We start from the raw sequence: 12,395 nt of genomic DNA on the forward strand, positions 1-12,395 counted from the left end.
GTTTGGAAGCTCTCTCCTTAGGAAAACCCAGTGAGGTGAGTAGTATAATGAGCATTAAGCAGAGTACCTGGCTTTGAATGGTGGCCCTACTGCTGTCTCACCTGGGTGACCCTGAGCATGTCTTAGAGCTAGGAAGGGACGACCTTGGAATTCTCCTTTGAGTCTAGCCCCTTCATTTCACAGAGGCCCAGAGACATTAAATAACTTGCCCCAAATAACACAGGCGATCACAGGTAAGTGGCAGAGCAGGGATTCAAAGCCAGGGCCTCCAGTTCCAAATGGAAGGATCACTCTACTCTTAGCGTGGTGGAGTTAATGAATGATGGCCATGTTTTGCATATTCAGTCCCTTCATTTTGTTATAGCCTTCAGTCACAAAAGATTGAAAAATCTTAACTGCTTTAGTCATTCCTCCTAGATTATGCCACTAGAGCCTTGATACAAACCCAGGAAATCTAGAAATGAATCACGTGGTTCTGTACAAGTGAGGCAGAACAGACAAAACACTCTTGTGCTTGGAGAATGTTCAGAAGGAATCAAATTTTCGGAAATGAAACCAGCTGTGTGACTTCTGTCCTGTCTGAGTCTGGCCTGGGAGTGGTCCCTGAATCACTCGCAGGAAGAACAGTCAGCTGATGCCAGGGGAGGTACTGCTGTTGCATTGTAATCATTCAGCAAACATTGCTTTCAGGAAGCCCTGCTGGGCCTTGGGAAGCAGGCTACGTGGCATTGATCCTATTTTTCAGGTAAAGATACTGAGACATGAGGAGTGAACTGTGTTTACCAGGGGTTCCACCTGGCTTTGAATCTCAAACTTTCCTGGAACCTAGTTCAGGACTGACCTCTCCAATCCATCCACTGGACTTCCCCAAACCATTCCCCACTCCTGGGGTGTGCGGCAGCCAACCAGATTAGCCTAATGGTTAAATTGTTTAATGTGAGCATTTACACCTTGGAAATTGGCAAATAAAAACAAATCAGAGTTTGATTTATTGTTTTGTTGATTGTCTGGACTTAAGAAAGTGATGGGGAAAATGTTAACAATGCAAATTAAACTTAAAAGCGATCTTGCCTCTTTTTTTGTGTGTGTGTGGGGGGGGGGTAGCTCTTAAACATTTGCCAGAATACTCTCTGCCACAAACTATGATTTCATTGTGACAGGGTGCAGGCCCAAGCCGAGACCTTTGCCCCTGCCCCCAAAATATTTTGAATTCCATTTGTTTGAGGAGGGTATGGGCCCTGGGGAAACACCCCCCTCCCAACTCTCCTTGAGTTTTCTCCTTTTCCTACAAGATCAAGTCTTTGGCATTCACCTGGGGCAATTGCCCTTCCCAGCTAATTAACTGCCCTTTCATTGTCTTCACCTGGCCCCACCCTAGACTTCCATTCCTTGATCCTATCTTGACCCTGGTGTCCCTTGGCCAGGTGGTCCAGATCTCTGGTCTTCTACCTCCCAGTCACCCCAGCTTACTGGCCACTCCCATCCAGATCCTCCCTAGACCCCTCCTCCAGTCACCCTAAATTACTTGGCCACTCCTAGATCCCTCCCACAGTCTTTGTGTATATAATATCCATCTTGCCTCCATTAAGGTGCTCAGATTCTTAAAATCTAGCCAATGGCTCAGATTCAATCTGGCTCACTTGCATTAGCAATACTTAAGAGTTCGGACAATATGGTGGATCTTTAATACACCTTGTCTTTGGCTGAAAGATGGCTTGGGTCAAATTCATTCGGGCAGGACCTTGTGTGTGGCTATTTCAGGGTCCCAGCACCCCTAAACCTCTAAACCTCAACAATTGTATATCTTCCCACTGACAGCACTGTAAACAAGGCAGGAACTAAGACAGTTTAGGCACAAAACTAAATAGATCATATGCTCTTTCAGAACAGGGCCTAGGTCATGTTTGGTTTTCTGTCCCCAGAGGCCATTTAGTCCGAGCCTTTCATTTTAAAGGTAAGGAAATTTAGGCCCAGAGAGAGATTAAGTAACTTGCCTAAAGTCACATAGGTAGTAAATGCCATGGATTTGGTTCATCAAGCACAGTACCTGGCATCCAATGGGTGCTTCATAAATGTTGGGTGAATTAAAGTCCCCAAAGTTGGTTGAATGAATGATCCCCAACAACTTCCCATGAGGCAAGGTATTCATAGGCTCTAGCTTTTATCGCTTTTTCCCCAAGCCCCATTAGAAAAGCATAAAAAGTAGATTCCTCCCACAGGCCACCAGACAAATGCCTGAGCACTTTCCGGGGGCGGCTGACCTGAATAGGAATCCTAAAGATCGTCAGCTATTTTCAGAATGGAATAGTAGAAGAAAGAGAAGATCTCAGTTCAACTGCCACCTCCACCATTTACTGATTGTGCAACCTACAGATGTATATGCAAGTCATGGGATCATAGACACTATTTGGCCCACTCGGTTTGCATAGCTCTGTGCGCTTGGGATCATAGATCTGAGCTGGAAGGGCCCTTTTGAAGTCAGCTAGGCCAACCCTTTCATTTTAGAAAGAAGGAAGCTGGGGCCCAGAGGGCCTAAGGTCACAGAACCAGTCAGGGGCATATAGCTTGGATATGAACCCAGGTCCCCATGACTGCAAATTTAGTGTTCCTTTCATACTGCACCATGCTGGCTCCTCCCATATCTTGGCCTCAATTTTCTCACTTGTAAAATGAAGGGGTTAGACTAAATCATCTTTAAGGTTCCTTTGGACTCTGTCATGTTATAGTCTAAGTTCCCTTTCATTTATGATATTCTATGGTTTAAGGTCCCTTCTGGCACGACATTCTACATTCCAAGGTCTCTTCCAATTCAGGCATTCTAAGATGAGTTCTAAGGTCCTTACCAGCTCTGGTATTCTGTGTTCTAATATCCCTCCCAGCTCTGACAGTCTATGTTCTAACATCTCTCCTAGCTCTGACGTTTCTTGTCCTAATGTCCCTCCTGGCTCTGATAGTCTATGCACCAAGGCTCCTCCCTTTCCAACATTCTGTGTTCTAATATCCCTCCCAGCCCTGATATTCTATGCACTATAGCCTCTTCCCAGCTCTGATACTCTCTGTTCTAATGGCCCTTCCAACTCTGACATTGTCTGTTCTAATGTCCCCTCCCAGCCCTGCCACTCTATGCACTAAGGTCTCTCCTAGCCCTGACATTCTATGCACTAAGGTCTCTCCCAGCCCTGATATTCTATGCACTAAGGCCCCTCCCAGCTCTGACATTCTATGCACTATGGCCTCCTCCTAGCTTTGCCAGTCTATGTTCTAATGTCCCGCCCATTTCTGATCCTCTATGTTTGGCGTCTAATGGGATAGAAGAAAGGGGAGGTACATGCTTAGTTCTGCCTAGGGGACTGAAAAGCCCCATTCCAACACCTAGCAACAGGCAAACCCAGTCCCCAAATGACAGCTCCTGTTCTTTACTGTGCCAGGTCAGCAAGGAGGGAGGGAGAGGAAGTTACCGTCAGGACTCAAAGGGAAGATGACCATCAGCAACTAATGTAGTGCAGCTAGAGATCATCCCCAGCTGCATTGACAGAAATGTTTCCCCAGAGGAGGGGAGGAGCATTTAAATTGAGGCTAGTGACAGCACCAGGCTCCTCCTCCGACAAGCTCTGTGCAGGCGCTAAATCTCTGCCCTGCCCTCATGCCCAATAGGAAACGAAAGCTTACTCCCTTCCATAACAGCTAGCATTTATTCCACAGCTACCCTTCTAGGTAATAAGACATTCCCCCTCATCCTTCCCCTACCAAAAAAAGCTGGTCCTGGCCCTGACCCACTGCACAGTTCTGCCCTCTTCTCTCCTCTAAGCACATGGTTTTTTCCTCCCTGGAGAAGGATAATAGGAAATAGGAAATGCCCTATAAAATGCAAGCAGCCATCTCTTTCCTGTGCAGAAATCAGACTGTTCCACCCAGCTGGACCAAATGCAGGACGAATTCCCACTGAGAGCTCCGAATCGCAGAAAAGGACAGATTGGTGATTTTCCCCTCCTGTCTGCTTTGACCTCTGCTGGCAGTTTTTTTTTTTCCATCCCTGTAAAGACTCTGACCCAGATTTGTACTAAATAGCCCAGAGCTGGTCAGCTGCTGTATAGCCACACCAGGCATTGAGCCAGAAGCTCTAAGCCTCACTTGTCCCTAGTTCCAGGGGGCAGTGCCTGTGTAACTAACTAATTTTGTGCCTGAGACTAGAATATAAAATGGTGTCCCAGCCCCCTTCCTAAACAGCAGAAGGTGCCTGAGATACACATTTTATACATTTTTCTGCTTCCTCAGCTACTCATACCCAGGCCTGCCCTTGTTTATCATCCTGAGAGATCAAGGAGGGCTTCTTGGAGAAGGTGGCAGTTGAAGTAGGCTTTCTGTGAGTAGGAATTACGCAGGTGAAGATGGGGAAGAAGGGCATTTTGGACATGAGGAATGGTACAATTCAGGTTCAGGGAAGCACAGAGTTTTAAGAGTCCTATGTGCCAGGCAAAGAAACCTGAAGTTTATTCAGGAGGAAATGGGGAGTCATCGATGTTTTTGAGCAGAGAAATAACAGGATCAGATCTCAGAGGAAGAAAAATTATTCTAGCAGTGATGTGACGGAAGAATTGGAGGAGAAAGACTTCGGAGGCAAGGAGACCAGGTAGAAGGATACTGCCGTAGTCAAGGCAGAGAATATAAAAGATCTGGTACTAGAACTATGACAGTAGGAATGGAGAAGAAGGAATGGATGCAAGGGATGTTATGGAAATGAAATAGATAAAACTAGAACTTCAGAACTGATTAATGAACTCAATATCTCCATTGCTTTTGGAAAAATGCTGATCAATTCCTCTACAACTCCCCTCACCATTCCTGGGCCTTCTCAAACCAAAACACCCCTTTGCTACTGCCATTTCCCTATGTTTCCTGTCTTCCCCATTCGAGTATATGTTCCTTGAGGACCGTAGGGATTTTATATATCTTACTTTTAGATTTGTATCTCCAACACAGACAATTCCTCATTTCCCACCCAGATACTCATTTTGGACTTCTCATTTAGGATTTCTTTGGCTTCTCCACCATGCCCCAGCATCCTTCTCCTCTTTCCCCCACCTTTTCAGTTCTCTTTTGTGTTAGATTGTTAAGCCCCTGAAGTCTTCCTAACTCCAGCCTCAGTGCTCTATCCACTGCGCCACCTAGCTGTTACATAACTTAGCACACAGCAGATGCTTAATAATGCTTTTTCCCCCCATTCATTCATTCATTCATTCATTTATTCAAAGATAACACTGGGCAGCTAGGTGGTGGGGCAGTAGATAAGATCACTGGCGCTGGAGTCAGCAGAACCTGAGTTCAAATCCAGCCTCAGACCCTCACTAGTTGTGTGACCCTGGCAAATCATTTAACCCAATTGCCATCACCCAGGTGTTAACAAGGAAGACTTGGGCAAATGGTAGCACTGGATAGGAATAATGAAGTAAAAAAGACAAGCTTTAGGGGGAAAGATAAGGACCTGTGGTTTGGTGCGTATTGAATTGAAGATGCACATAGATGAACATAGATAGAAGGAAATATAAAATATAAAAGTCGGAGATGCAGATTCCAGAAACACCTGCATTGAGACAGAAGTGAAGATGATTGCCAAGAGAGAAAACATGTCATTCCCCAATTGAAAAATGGTCAAGGGATATGAACAGGCAGTTCTCAGATGAAGCAATTAAAGCCATCTATAGTCATATGAAAAAATACTCCAAATCATTATTGATTAGAGAAACGCAAATCACAACAAGTCTGAGGTACCACATCACACCTATTAGACTGGCCAACATGACAAGACAGGAAAATGATAAATGCTGGAGCGGATGTGGGAAAATTGGGAAACTAATGTATTGTTGGTGGAATTGTGAAATGATCCAACCATTTTGGAGAGCAATTTGGAACTATGCCCAAAGGGCTATAAAAATGTGCATACCCTTTGACCCAGAAATAGCACTTCCAGGGCTGTATCCCAAAGAGATTATACAAATGGGAAAAGGACCCACATGTACAAAAATATTTATAGCAGCTCTTCTTGTGGTGGCAAAGAATTGGAAATTGAGAGGATGCCCATCAATTGGGGAATAACTGAGCAAGTTGTGGCATATGAATGTAATGGAATACTATTGTGCTATAAGAAATGATGAACAGGTGGACTTCAGAAGAACCTGGAAAGACTTCTATGGTTTGATGCTGAATGAAGTGAGCAGAACCAGGAAAACCTCGTATACAATAACAGCCACATTGTGCAATGACTAACTTTAATAAACTCGGCTCTTCTCAGCAATACGATGATCCAAGACAATTCCAAAAGACTCATGATAGAAAATGCTATCCATATCCAGAGAAAGAACCATGGAGTTTGAACGCAGATCAAAGCATATTATTTGTTCTCTATCTTTTTTTAGTTTCTCTCCTGGTTTCTCTCATTGGTTCTAATTCTTCTTTACAACATGACTAATGTGAAAATAGGTTTAATATGAATGTATATGTTAAGGCTATATCAATTTATATGCCATCTTGAGGTGGGGGAAGGGGAGAGATGGGGAGAAAATTTGGAACTCAAAATCTTATGAAAGTGAATGCTGAAAAATAAAACTAAATAAATAAATTTATTTTAAAAAAAGAGAGAGAGAGAAAGCATGGCAAAAGAAAAGAAGAGGGCCTAGCACAGACATTTGGAGAATGCTCACATTAAAGAATCTTGAAGAGGAGGAGGAGGAGGAGAAACAGATGGCAACAAGTGGGGCCCAGAGAGTTTGTCACTTATCCGGAGTCATGTCACTAGTAAATAGTAGAGGCTGCTGAGGGCACAATGGATAGAGGTCTGGACTTGGAGACAGGAAGACCTGTGTTCGAATCCTGTTTCTTATCACCTATGTGACCCTGGGCAAGTTCCTTGACCTCTCTGGGCCTCAGCTGCCTCATATGTAAAATGAGGGAGTTGGATTCAACAGCTTCTAAGGTCCCTTAAGTCTGTGATTAAGTGAGGGAAGAGAACCCAGGCCTTCTAACTGCAGTCCAGTGGGTAAGGTGTGCCTCTCTCTCCCCTGCCTCACAGGGCTATTCTAAGATTCTGTCTGGAAAGAATAACAGCCATTAGCTTGAGAGCAAGGCTCCTTGAGAATGGGGCCTGGAGGAGGGTTCTTGGGGCCTCAGTGGCCTCTACACAGTAGCCAATTAATAAATCTTTGCAGAACGTGGTGTAAAAGTTGGGTTTGTGGGAACCCTCCTCAGGGACCACACCCCGGGGGGGTGGGCAGGGGCATGACAAAACAGTTTTCCTCATGGAAAGAGGGCTGGGGGCTGTGGGGACTGCCTGAAGCTGGGCCAGCCCAAGCTGAGCCCATGAGTATCATCATAATTGTAACAATAACAACAATAGTAATAACAATAGTAAGCATGTACAGAATAGCACTTTAAGGTTTCAATTTGATCCTCATAACAACCCTGTGTGGTAGGTACTACCTGGGAGTTCCTAGCTAGGTGGTACAGTGGATAGAGAGGCCCAGGCCAGCAGTCAGGAGACCTGAGTTCAAATCTAGCCTCAGAAACTTAATAGCTATGTGACCCTGGGCAAATCATTTAATCTCTGCCTGCCTCTGTTTTTTTTTTTTTTTATCTGTAAGATGGGGATAACAATAGTACCTATCTCCCAGGGTTGTTGTGAGGACTAAATGAGATAAAAATTAGCACAGTGCTTGGCACATAGTAAGCACTATATAAATGCTAGCTATTATCATCATCTCCACTTCACAAATAAGTAAGTTAAGCCAAAGGAGGTTCAATGACTTGCCCAGGGTCACACAGCAAGTAAGTGTCTTAAGGCTGGCATCCAAGCCCAGAACTCCATCTACTATGATACCTCCCTGACCCCAGGTGCTGGGCTCCCTCAGGCTAGAAGAGTCCTTTAAGGATGATCATCAGTGGGAGGTAAAAGAAGGTCTTGGGATGGAGTGCAATGAAGGCGGGCAGGCAGGGAAGGCATGGTCATTTACCACACTCTGAGCCCAGGACCATGGAGAGCTCCCAATGACCTCACATCTTGAACCAGCATGGTCTTTCCACAGCCTTCTGGGTAACAGTCCTTCTAGAGACTCTCACCATCTTCCCCGAATTGCGTCTCTCAGGGCCATGGCCCACCCCCCATGGGGTTGGGGCTTGTACAGAGAAGTGGAAACATAGTGGGCAGAGGGAACCAATAGCTCACATTTAGGTAGTGTCCTGGGGTTTGCAGTGTAGTTTTAAGCTCTAATAAACAGTGTTGAAGGGCAACTAGGTGGCACAGTGGATAGAGCACCGGCCGTGGAGTCAGGAGGACCTGAATTCAAATCCGGCCTCAAACACCTGACACTTACTAGCTGTGTGACCCTGGACAAGTCATTTAACCCCCGATTGTTTCGCAAAAATAAATAAATAGTTTTAAGCTCTATTAGCTTAAACCTGCAGTAAGACTTTAGGGACACCCTGCACACGTGGGAATGGCAGCGTACTACTGTGTGTGTGATGTTCCAAACTTGCAAAAGGCTCCATGAAAATTACCCTAAAGAGGAGAACTCAAGTCATAGCTTATCATCAATAGCAACCATAAAAATAATAGCAGCTCATATTTCAAGGATGCTTTGCATCCAAGATTCTGTTCCTGCTCCTGATAAGAACATATTTATGTAGCCCATTGAGAATTGCACAGTATTTTCCCCACAGTGACCCTGAAAGGGAGGTGGTGTGAGTATTACAGCTAACAGCTGGTACTTAGATAGTGCTTCAAGGTTAGTAAAGCACATTACAAATATTACCTCTTCATATTCTTCATATCCTCAATAACCCTAGGAGGCAGAAATGGTAGGGATTATCCCCAATTTATAAATTAGGAAAGTGAATCTCAGAGGGAAAAGTTATTCATCCAAGGTTATACAGCCAGTAAGTGGCAGCATTGGGACTCAGAATCAGCCCTTGTCATCCCAGGTGCTCTTTCCACTAGCCCACACTCTTGCCCTCACCCAAAATGAAAACAGAAAGGAGAAGAGGAATGGGCAGCCTTGCCTCCCAAGTTAGGAGGGAAGATCAGAATATGAAGTTAAGGAGTAAGACAAAACCACGGAGCACACAAGCCAGGTCTCCTTCCTCAACCAAGATGGCGGCTCAAAGCATCTTATTTTACTGCTCTTCTCTTAGATGTGTGATCAAAAACTCCCACTTGTTTCCAGGAGAAACAAGTAAAGAAGAGCATTCCAGGCTAGGTTAGACTAAGGCTGGAGGCAACAGGAGAGACACAAAAAGGGACCTGCCTCCCTGTTCTCCCACTTCTGGCTCCTTTGGAAGTTCAACCAAGAGAGGTTCAGAAGGAAGGAAGAAAGGTCTGCTGGGCAAAAGTCTGGGCAACCTGGGGTCCTGTTTCCTCATACACATCAGCAATTTTCCCAAGCAAGAGAAGTCTTGGGAACCAGACACAGCACACCAGCTGGGGCCAGAGAAAGGAGAACTGTGGATTTGATAAAACAAGGTCCAAAGCCTCTTCTTTATTTCCTGATCCCTGGTAGGGGGAGAGGAAAGGGCATAGACCATAGCTGACCAGCAGCCCTTAAAAATATTTCATTTCCGTTAAGGACAAAAGTTCTAATTGCAGACAGCTTTGCAGCCTTAATATCCCAAAGAGGACTAACGGACCATGCACCCTACCCCACTCCTCTAGCTGTCAGGCAGGGATGTCCTCCACAGGAAAGACTGCCTTTTGAAATCTCTGGCTGAGGCCCCACTACACCGTTTCAAAATGGTTATCAATATTTCAGCACATTGCCCAGAGCTGTCAGATTTATCTGCCTCTCCTCCTTCCTTCCTTTTCTGTTCACTGCAGCCCAGCTGCAACTCACAAGCTATTTTTAACTAGATTCCATGACATCCTCTTTGCACGCATCCTTGCTGGATCAGTCGCACCTCAAGACACTGCTTTGATACTGCCATAGGGCAGAGAACATCAAAGCCAAAGCTATATGACCTTGGGCAAGTCCCTTCACCAATCTGGACCTCAGTTTCCCCCATCAGTAAAATGAGGGCTTTCTCATGGCTAATGTAAAAATGTTTAATATGAATGTATATGTAGAGCCTATATCAGATTGCATGCTGTCCTGGGGAGTGGGGAAGGAGGAGGGGAGGGAGGGAGAGAAAATTTAGAACTCAAAATCTTATGAAAGTGAATGTTGAAAACTACAAATAAATAAAGAAATCAAGGGGCTTTCTATTAGATGATCTCTTAGGTCCCTTCCGGCTCCAACATCTCTTAATTCTATGTTCTAACATTCTTTAATTCTAAGGTCCCTTTCAGTTCTGATATTCAATGTTCTATGTTCCAAGATTCTATGCAGTAAGGTTCCTTCCAATTCTAACATTTTGTGCACTAAGGTTCCTTTCCAACTTTTACATATGTTCTCATACTCTCTGTCTCTCTCTCCCCCTTCCTCCTCCCCATCCTCTTTCATTCATTCTCTGCCTCTTTCTCTGTCCCCCTCCCCTCCTCATCCTTTCCCTTCCCCTTTCTCTCCTTCTCTTCCTCCCCTTCCTCTCCCTGTCTCTATCAGTCTGTCTGTCTGTTTCTCTCTGTCTGTTTCTCTTTCTCTCCTCCTTCCCCCTTCCTCCTCCCCTCTTTGCCTTCCCTCTTCTCCCTCCCTTTCTCTTTTCCCCTTCCCATGGGAATTCATGTAGCTCAATCCGTAGGTCACAACCTTTCAGTTTCGCCTTTCCTTACATGTAAATAGCTATGAACCCGTCCCTGGGGTACACCATGGACTCCCACTGGCATTTGTGTCCTGGTGATATGAGATTAGAATGAACACCTGGGACATCCTAGGGAGGAATAACTTAGCAAAGAGAATGAATCAGCTTTTATACACAGCCTCAGGTTTTTTGCTACCTCCCAGAATCACTGCCTGCTCCTCTCAGGGGTATATTCCCTCTCCCCAGGGCAGGGCCTCAAACTCCTTCGATCCTTTCACCAACCCTAGTTATGAAAAAACAAACCAAACAAAACAAAAAAGGAACCTAAACAAGAGTCACCCAATAGTCAATGCCTTCCTAGTGCTTCCTGGCTCAGATCAAAATGAGTCAACCCAGCAGTCAAGGCCCTCCCCTCACCTTAGCCATCCAGCGCCGCATTCATGGCTTCCCAACACCAACTCTATGGCCCGAGCAGAGCAGCTCTTTTTGCTGTCCTCCACCCCATGGGAGCACCTTCCCAACTTTGCCCCTCTACCATTGCTCTTCCCTCATCCGGAATGTGCTTCCCTTGTCTCCTTTACCTATCAAAATTCCCATTTTTCAAGGTTCACCTCTTCCAGGAGGCCTTCCTCCACTATTTGAGCCCACACTACTCCTCTCCCCTCCAAGAATTATCCTTGTCACCTAGATGTTTCGTGCCTGCAAACCTGGTCTCCCAGATTAGAGACTGTGAGCTCCTGGAACGTAAGAACTTCTGCCACATGTGGCCTCAAGGCCACAGGTTCCCCGCCCCTGGATCTAACCTAACAAAGTACAGAGAAGCGTGCTGGGCAAATACGAGACGGTCTGTAAATCCTTAGGATCATAACGTCATTGAGCTAGGTGGACGGGGTCTCAGAGGCCATCTGGTCCATTTTATGAATGAGGAAACTGAGGCCAATGGAGGTTAAGTGACTTGTCCAAGGTCACAGAAGGAATAAGCAGCAGAACCAGGATTGAGCATGAGCTTTGGACTGGAAGTTAGGACGATCTAGGTTCAAATCCTTCCTCAGACATTTACTAGCTGTAAGATCCTGGTCGATCACTCAGTTTTGTCATTTGTAAGATGACAATGTTAGACACAAGGACCTCTAGGGTCCCTTCTTGCTCTAAATACACATTTCTATGACCTGACTCCAAATCCAGGCATCTTGTTTTTTCATCACTTGCTACAGAGAAAAGAAGAGAGAAACAATGACTGGAATAGGGGAATGGCCAGCATGCTCACCCCATATGCAGATAAGACAAAGCTAACAGGAAAACAAATAGATCAAATAACTGTGAGAAATCCCAAAGGTCTTATCAGGGTGGAATCTGTTTTGTAGCTAAGATGAAGCTTAACTGGCATAAATACAAACGTCTTTCACTTGGGTTCAAAAAAATCTATAACGCAAGTACGGGATAGGTGAGGCATGCCTGAAGAGCAATTTAAAAGAACGAAGACTCCAGGCTCTTTGGGGACTCGCTATGAGTCAGCAGCATGACACAGCAGCCAAAAGAGCCAATTTTGGTTGAATTAAAAGCCTAACTCCAGAAAAAAGCTTGCTGTCCTCTGCCCGGGCCAAAGCACATCCAGGGTGTTATTATGTCCAGTATTGGATGCCCCATTCTAGAAGGGATATTGATAAGCCAGGGAATGT

This window comes from Vombatus ursinus, unplaced genomic scaffold (assembly GCF_900497805.2).
Source record: "Vombatus ursinus unplaced genomic scaffold, bare-nosed wombat genome assembly UNPS02014775.1, whole genome shotgun sequence".
NCBI lineage: Eukaryota > Metazoa > Chordata > Mammalia > Diprotodontia > Vombatidae > Vombatus > Vombatus ursinus.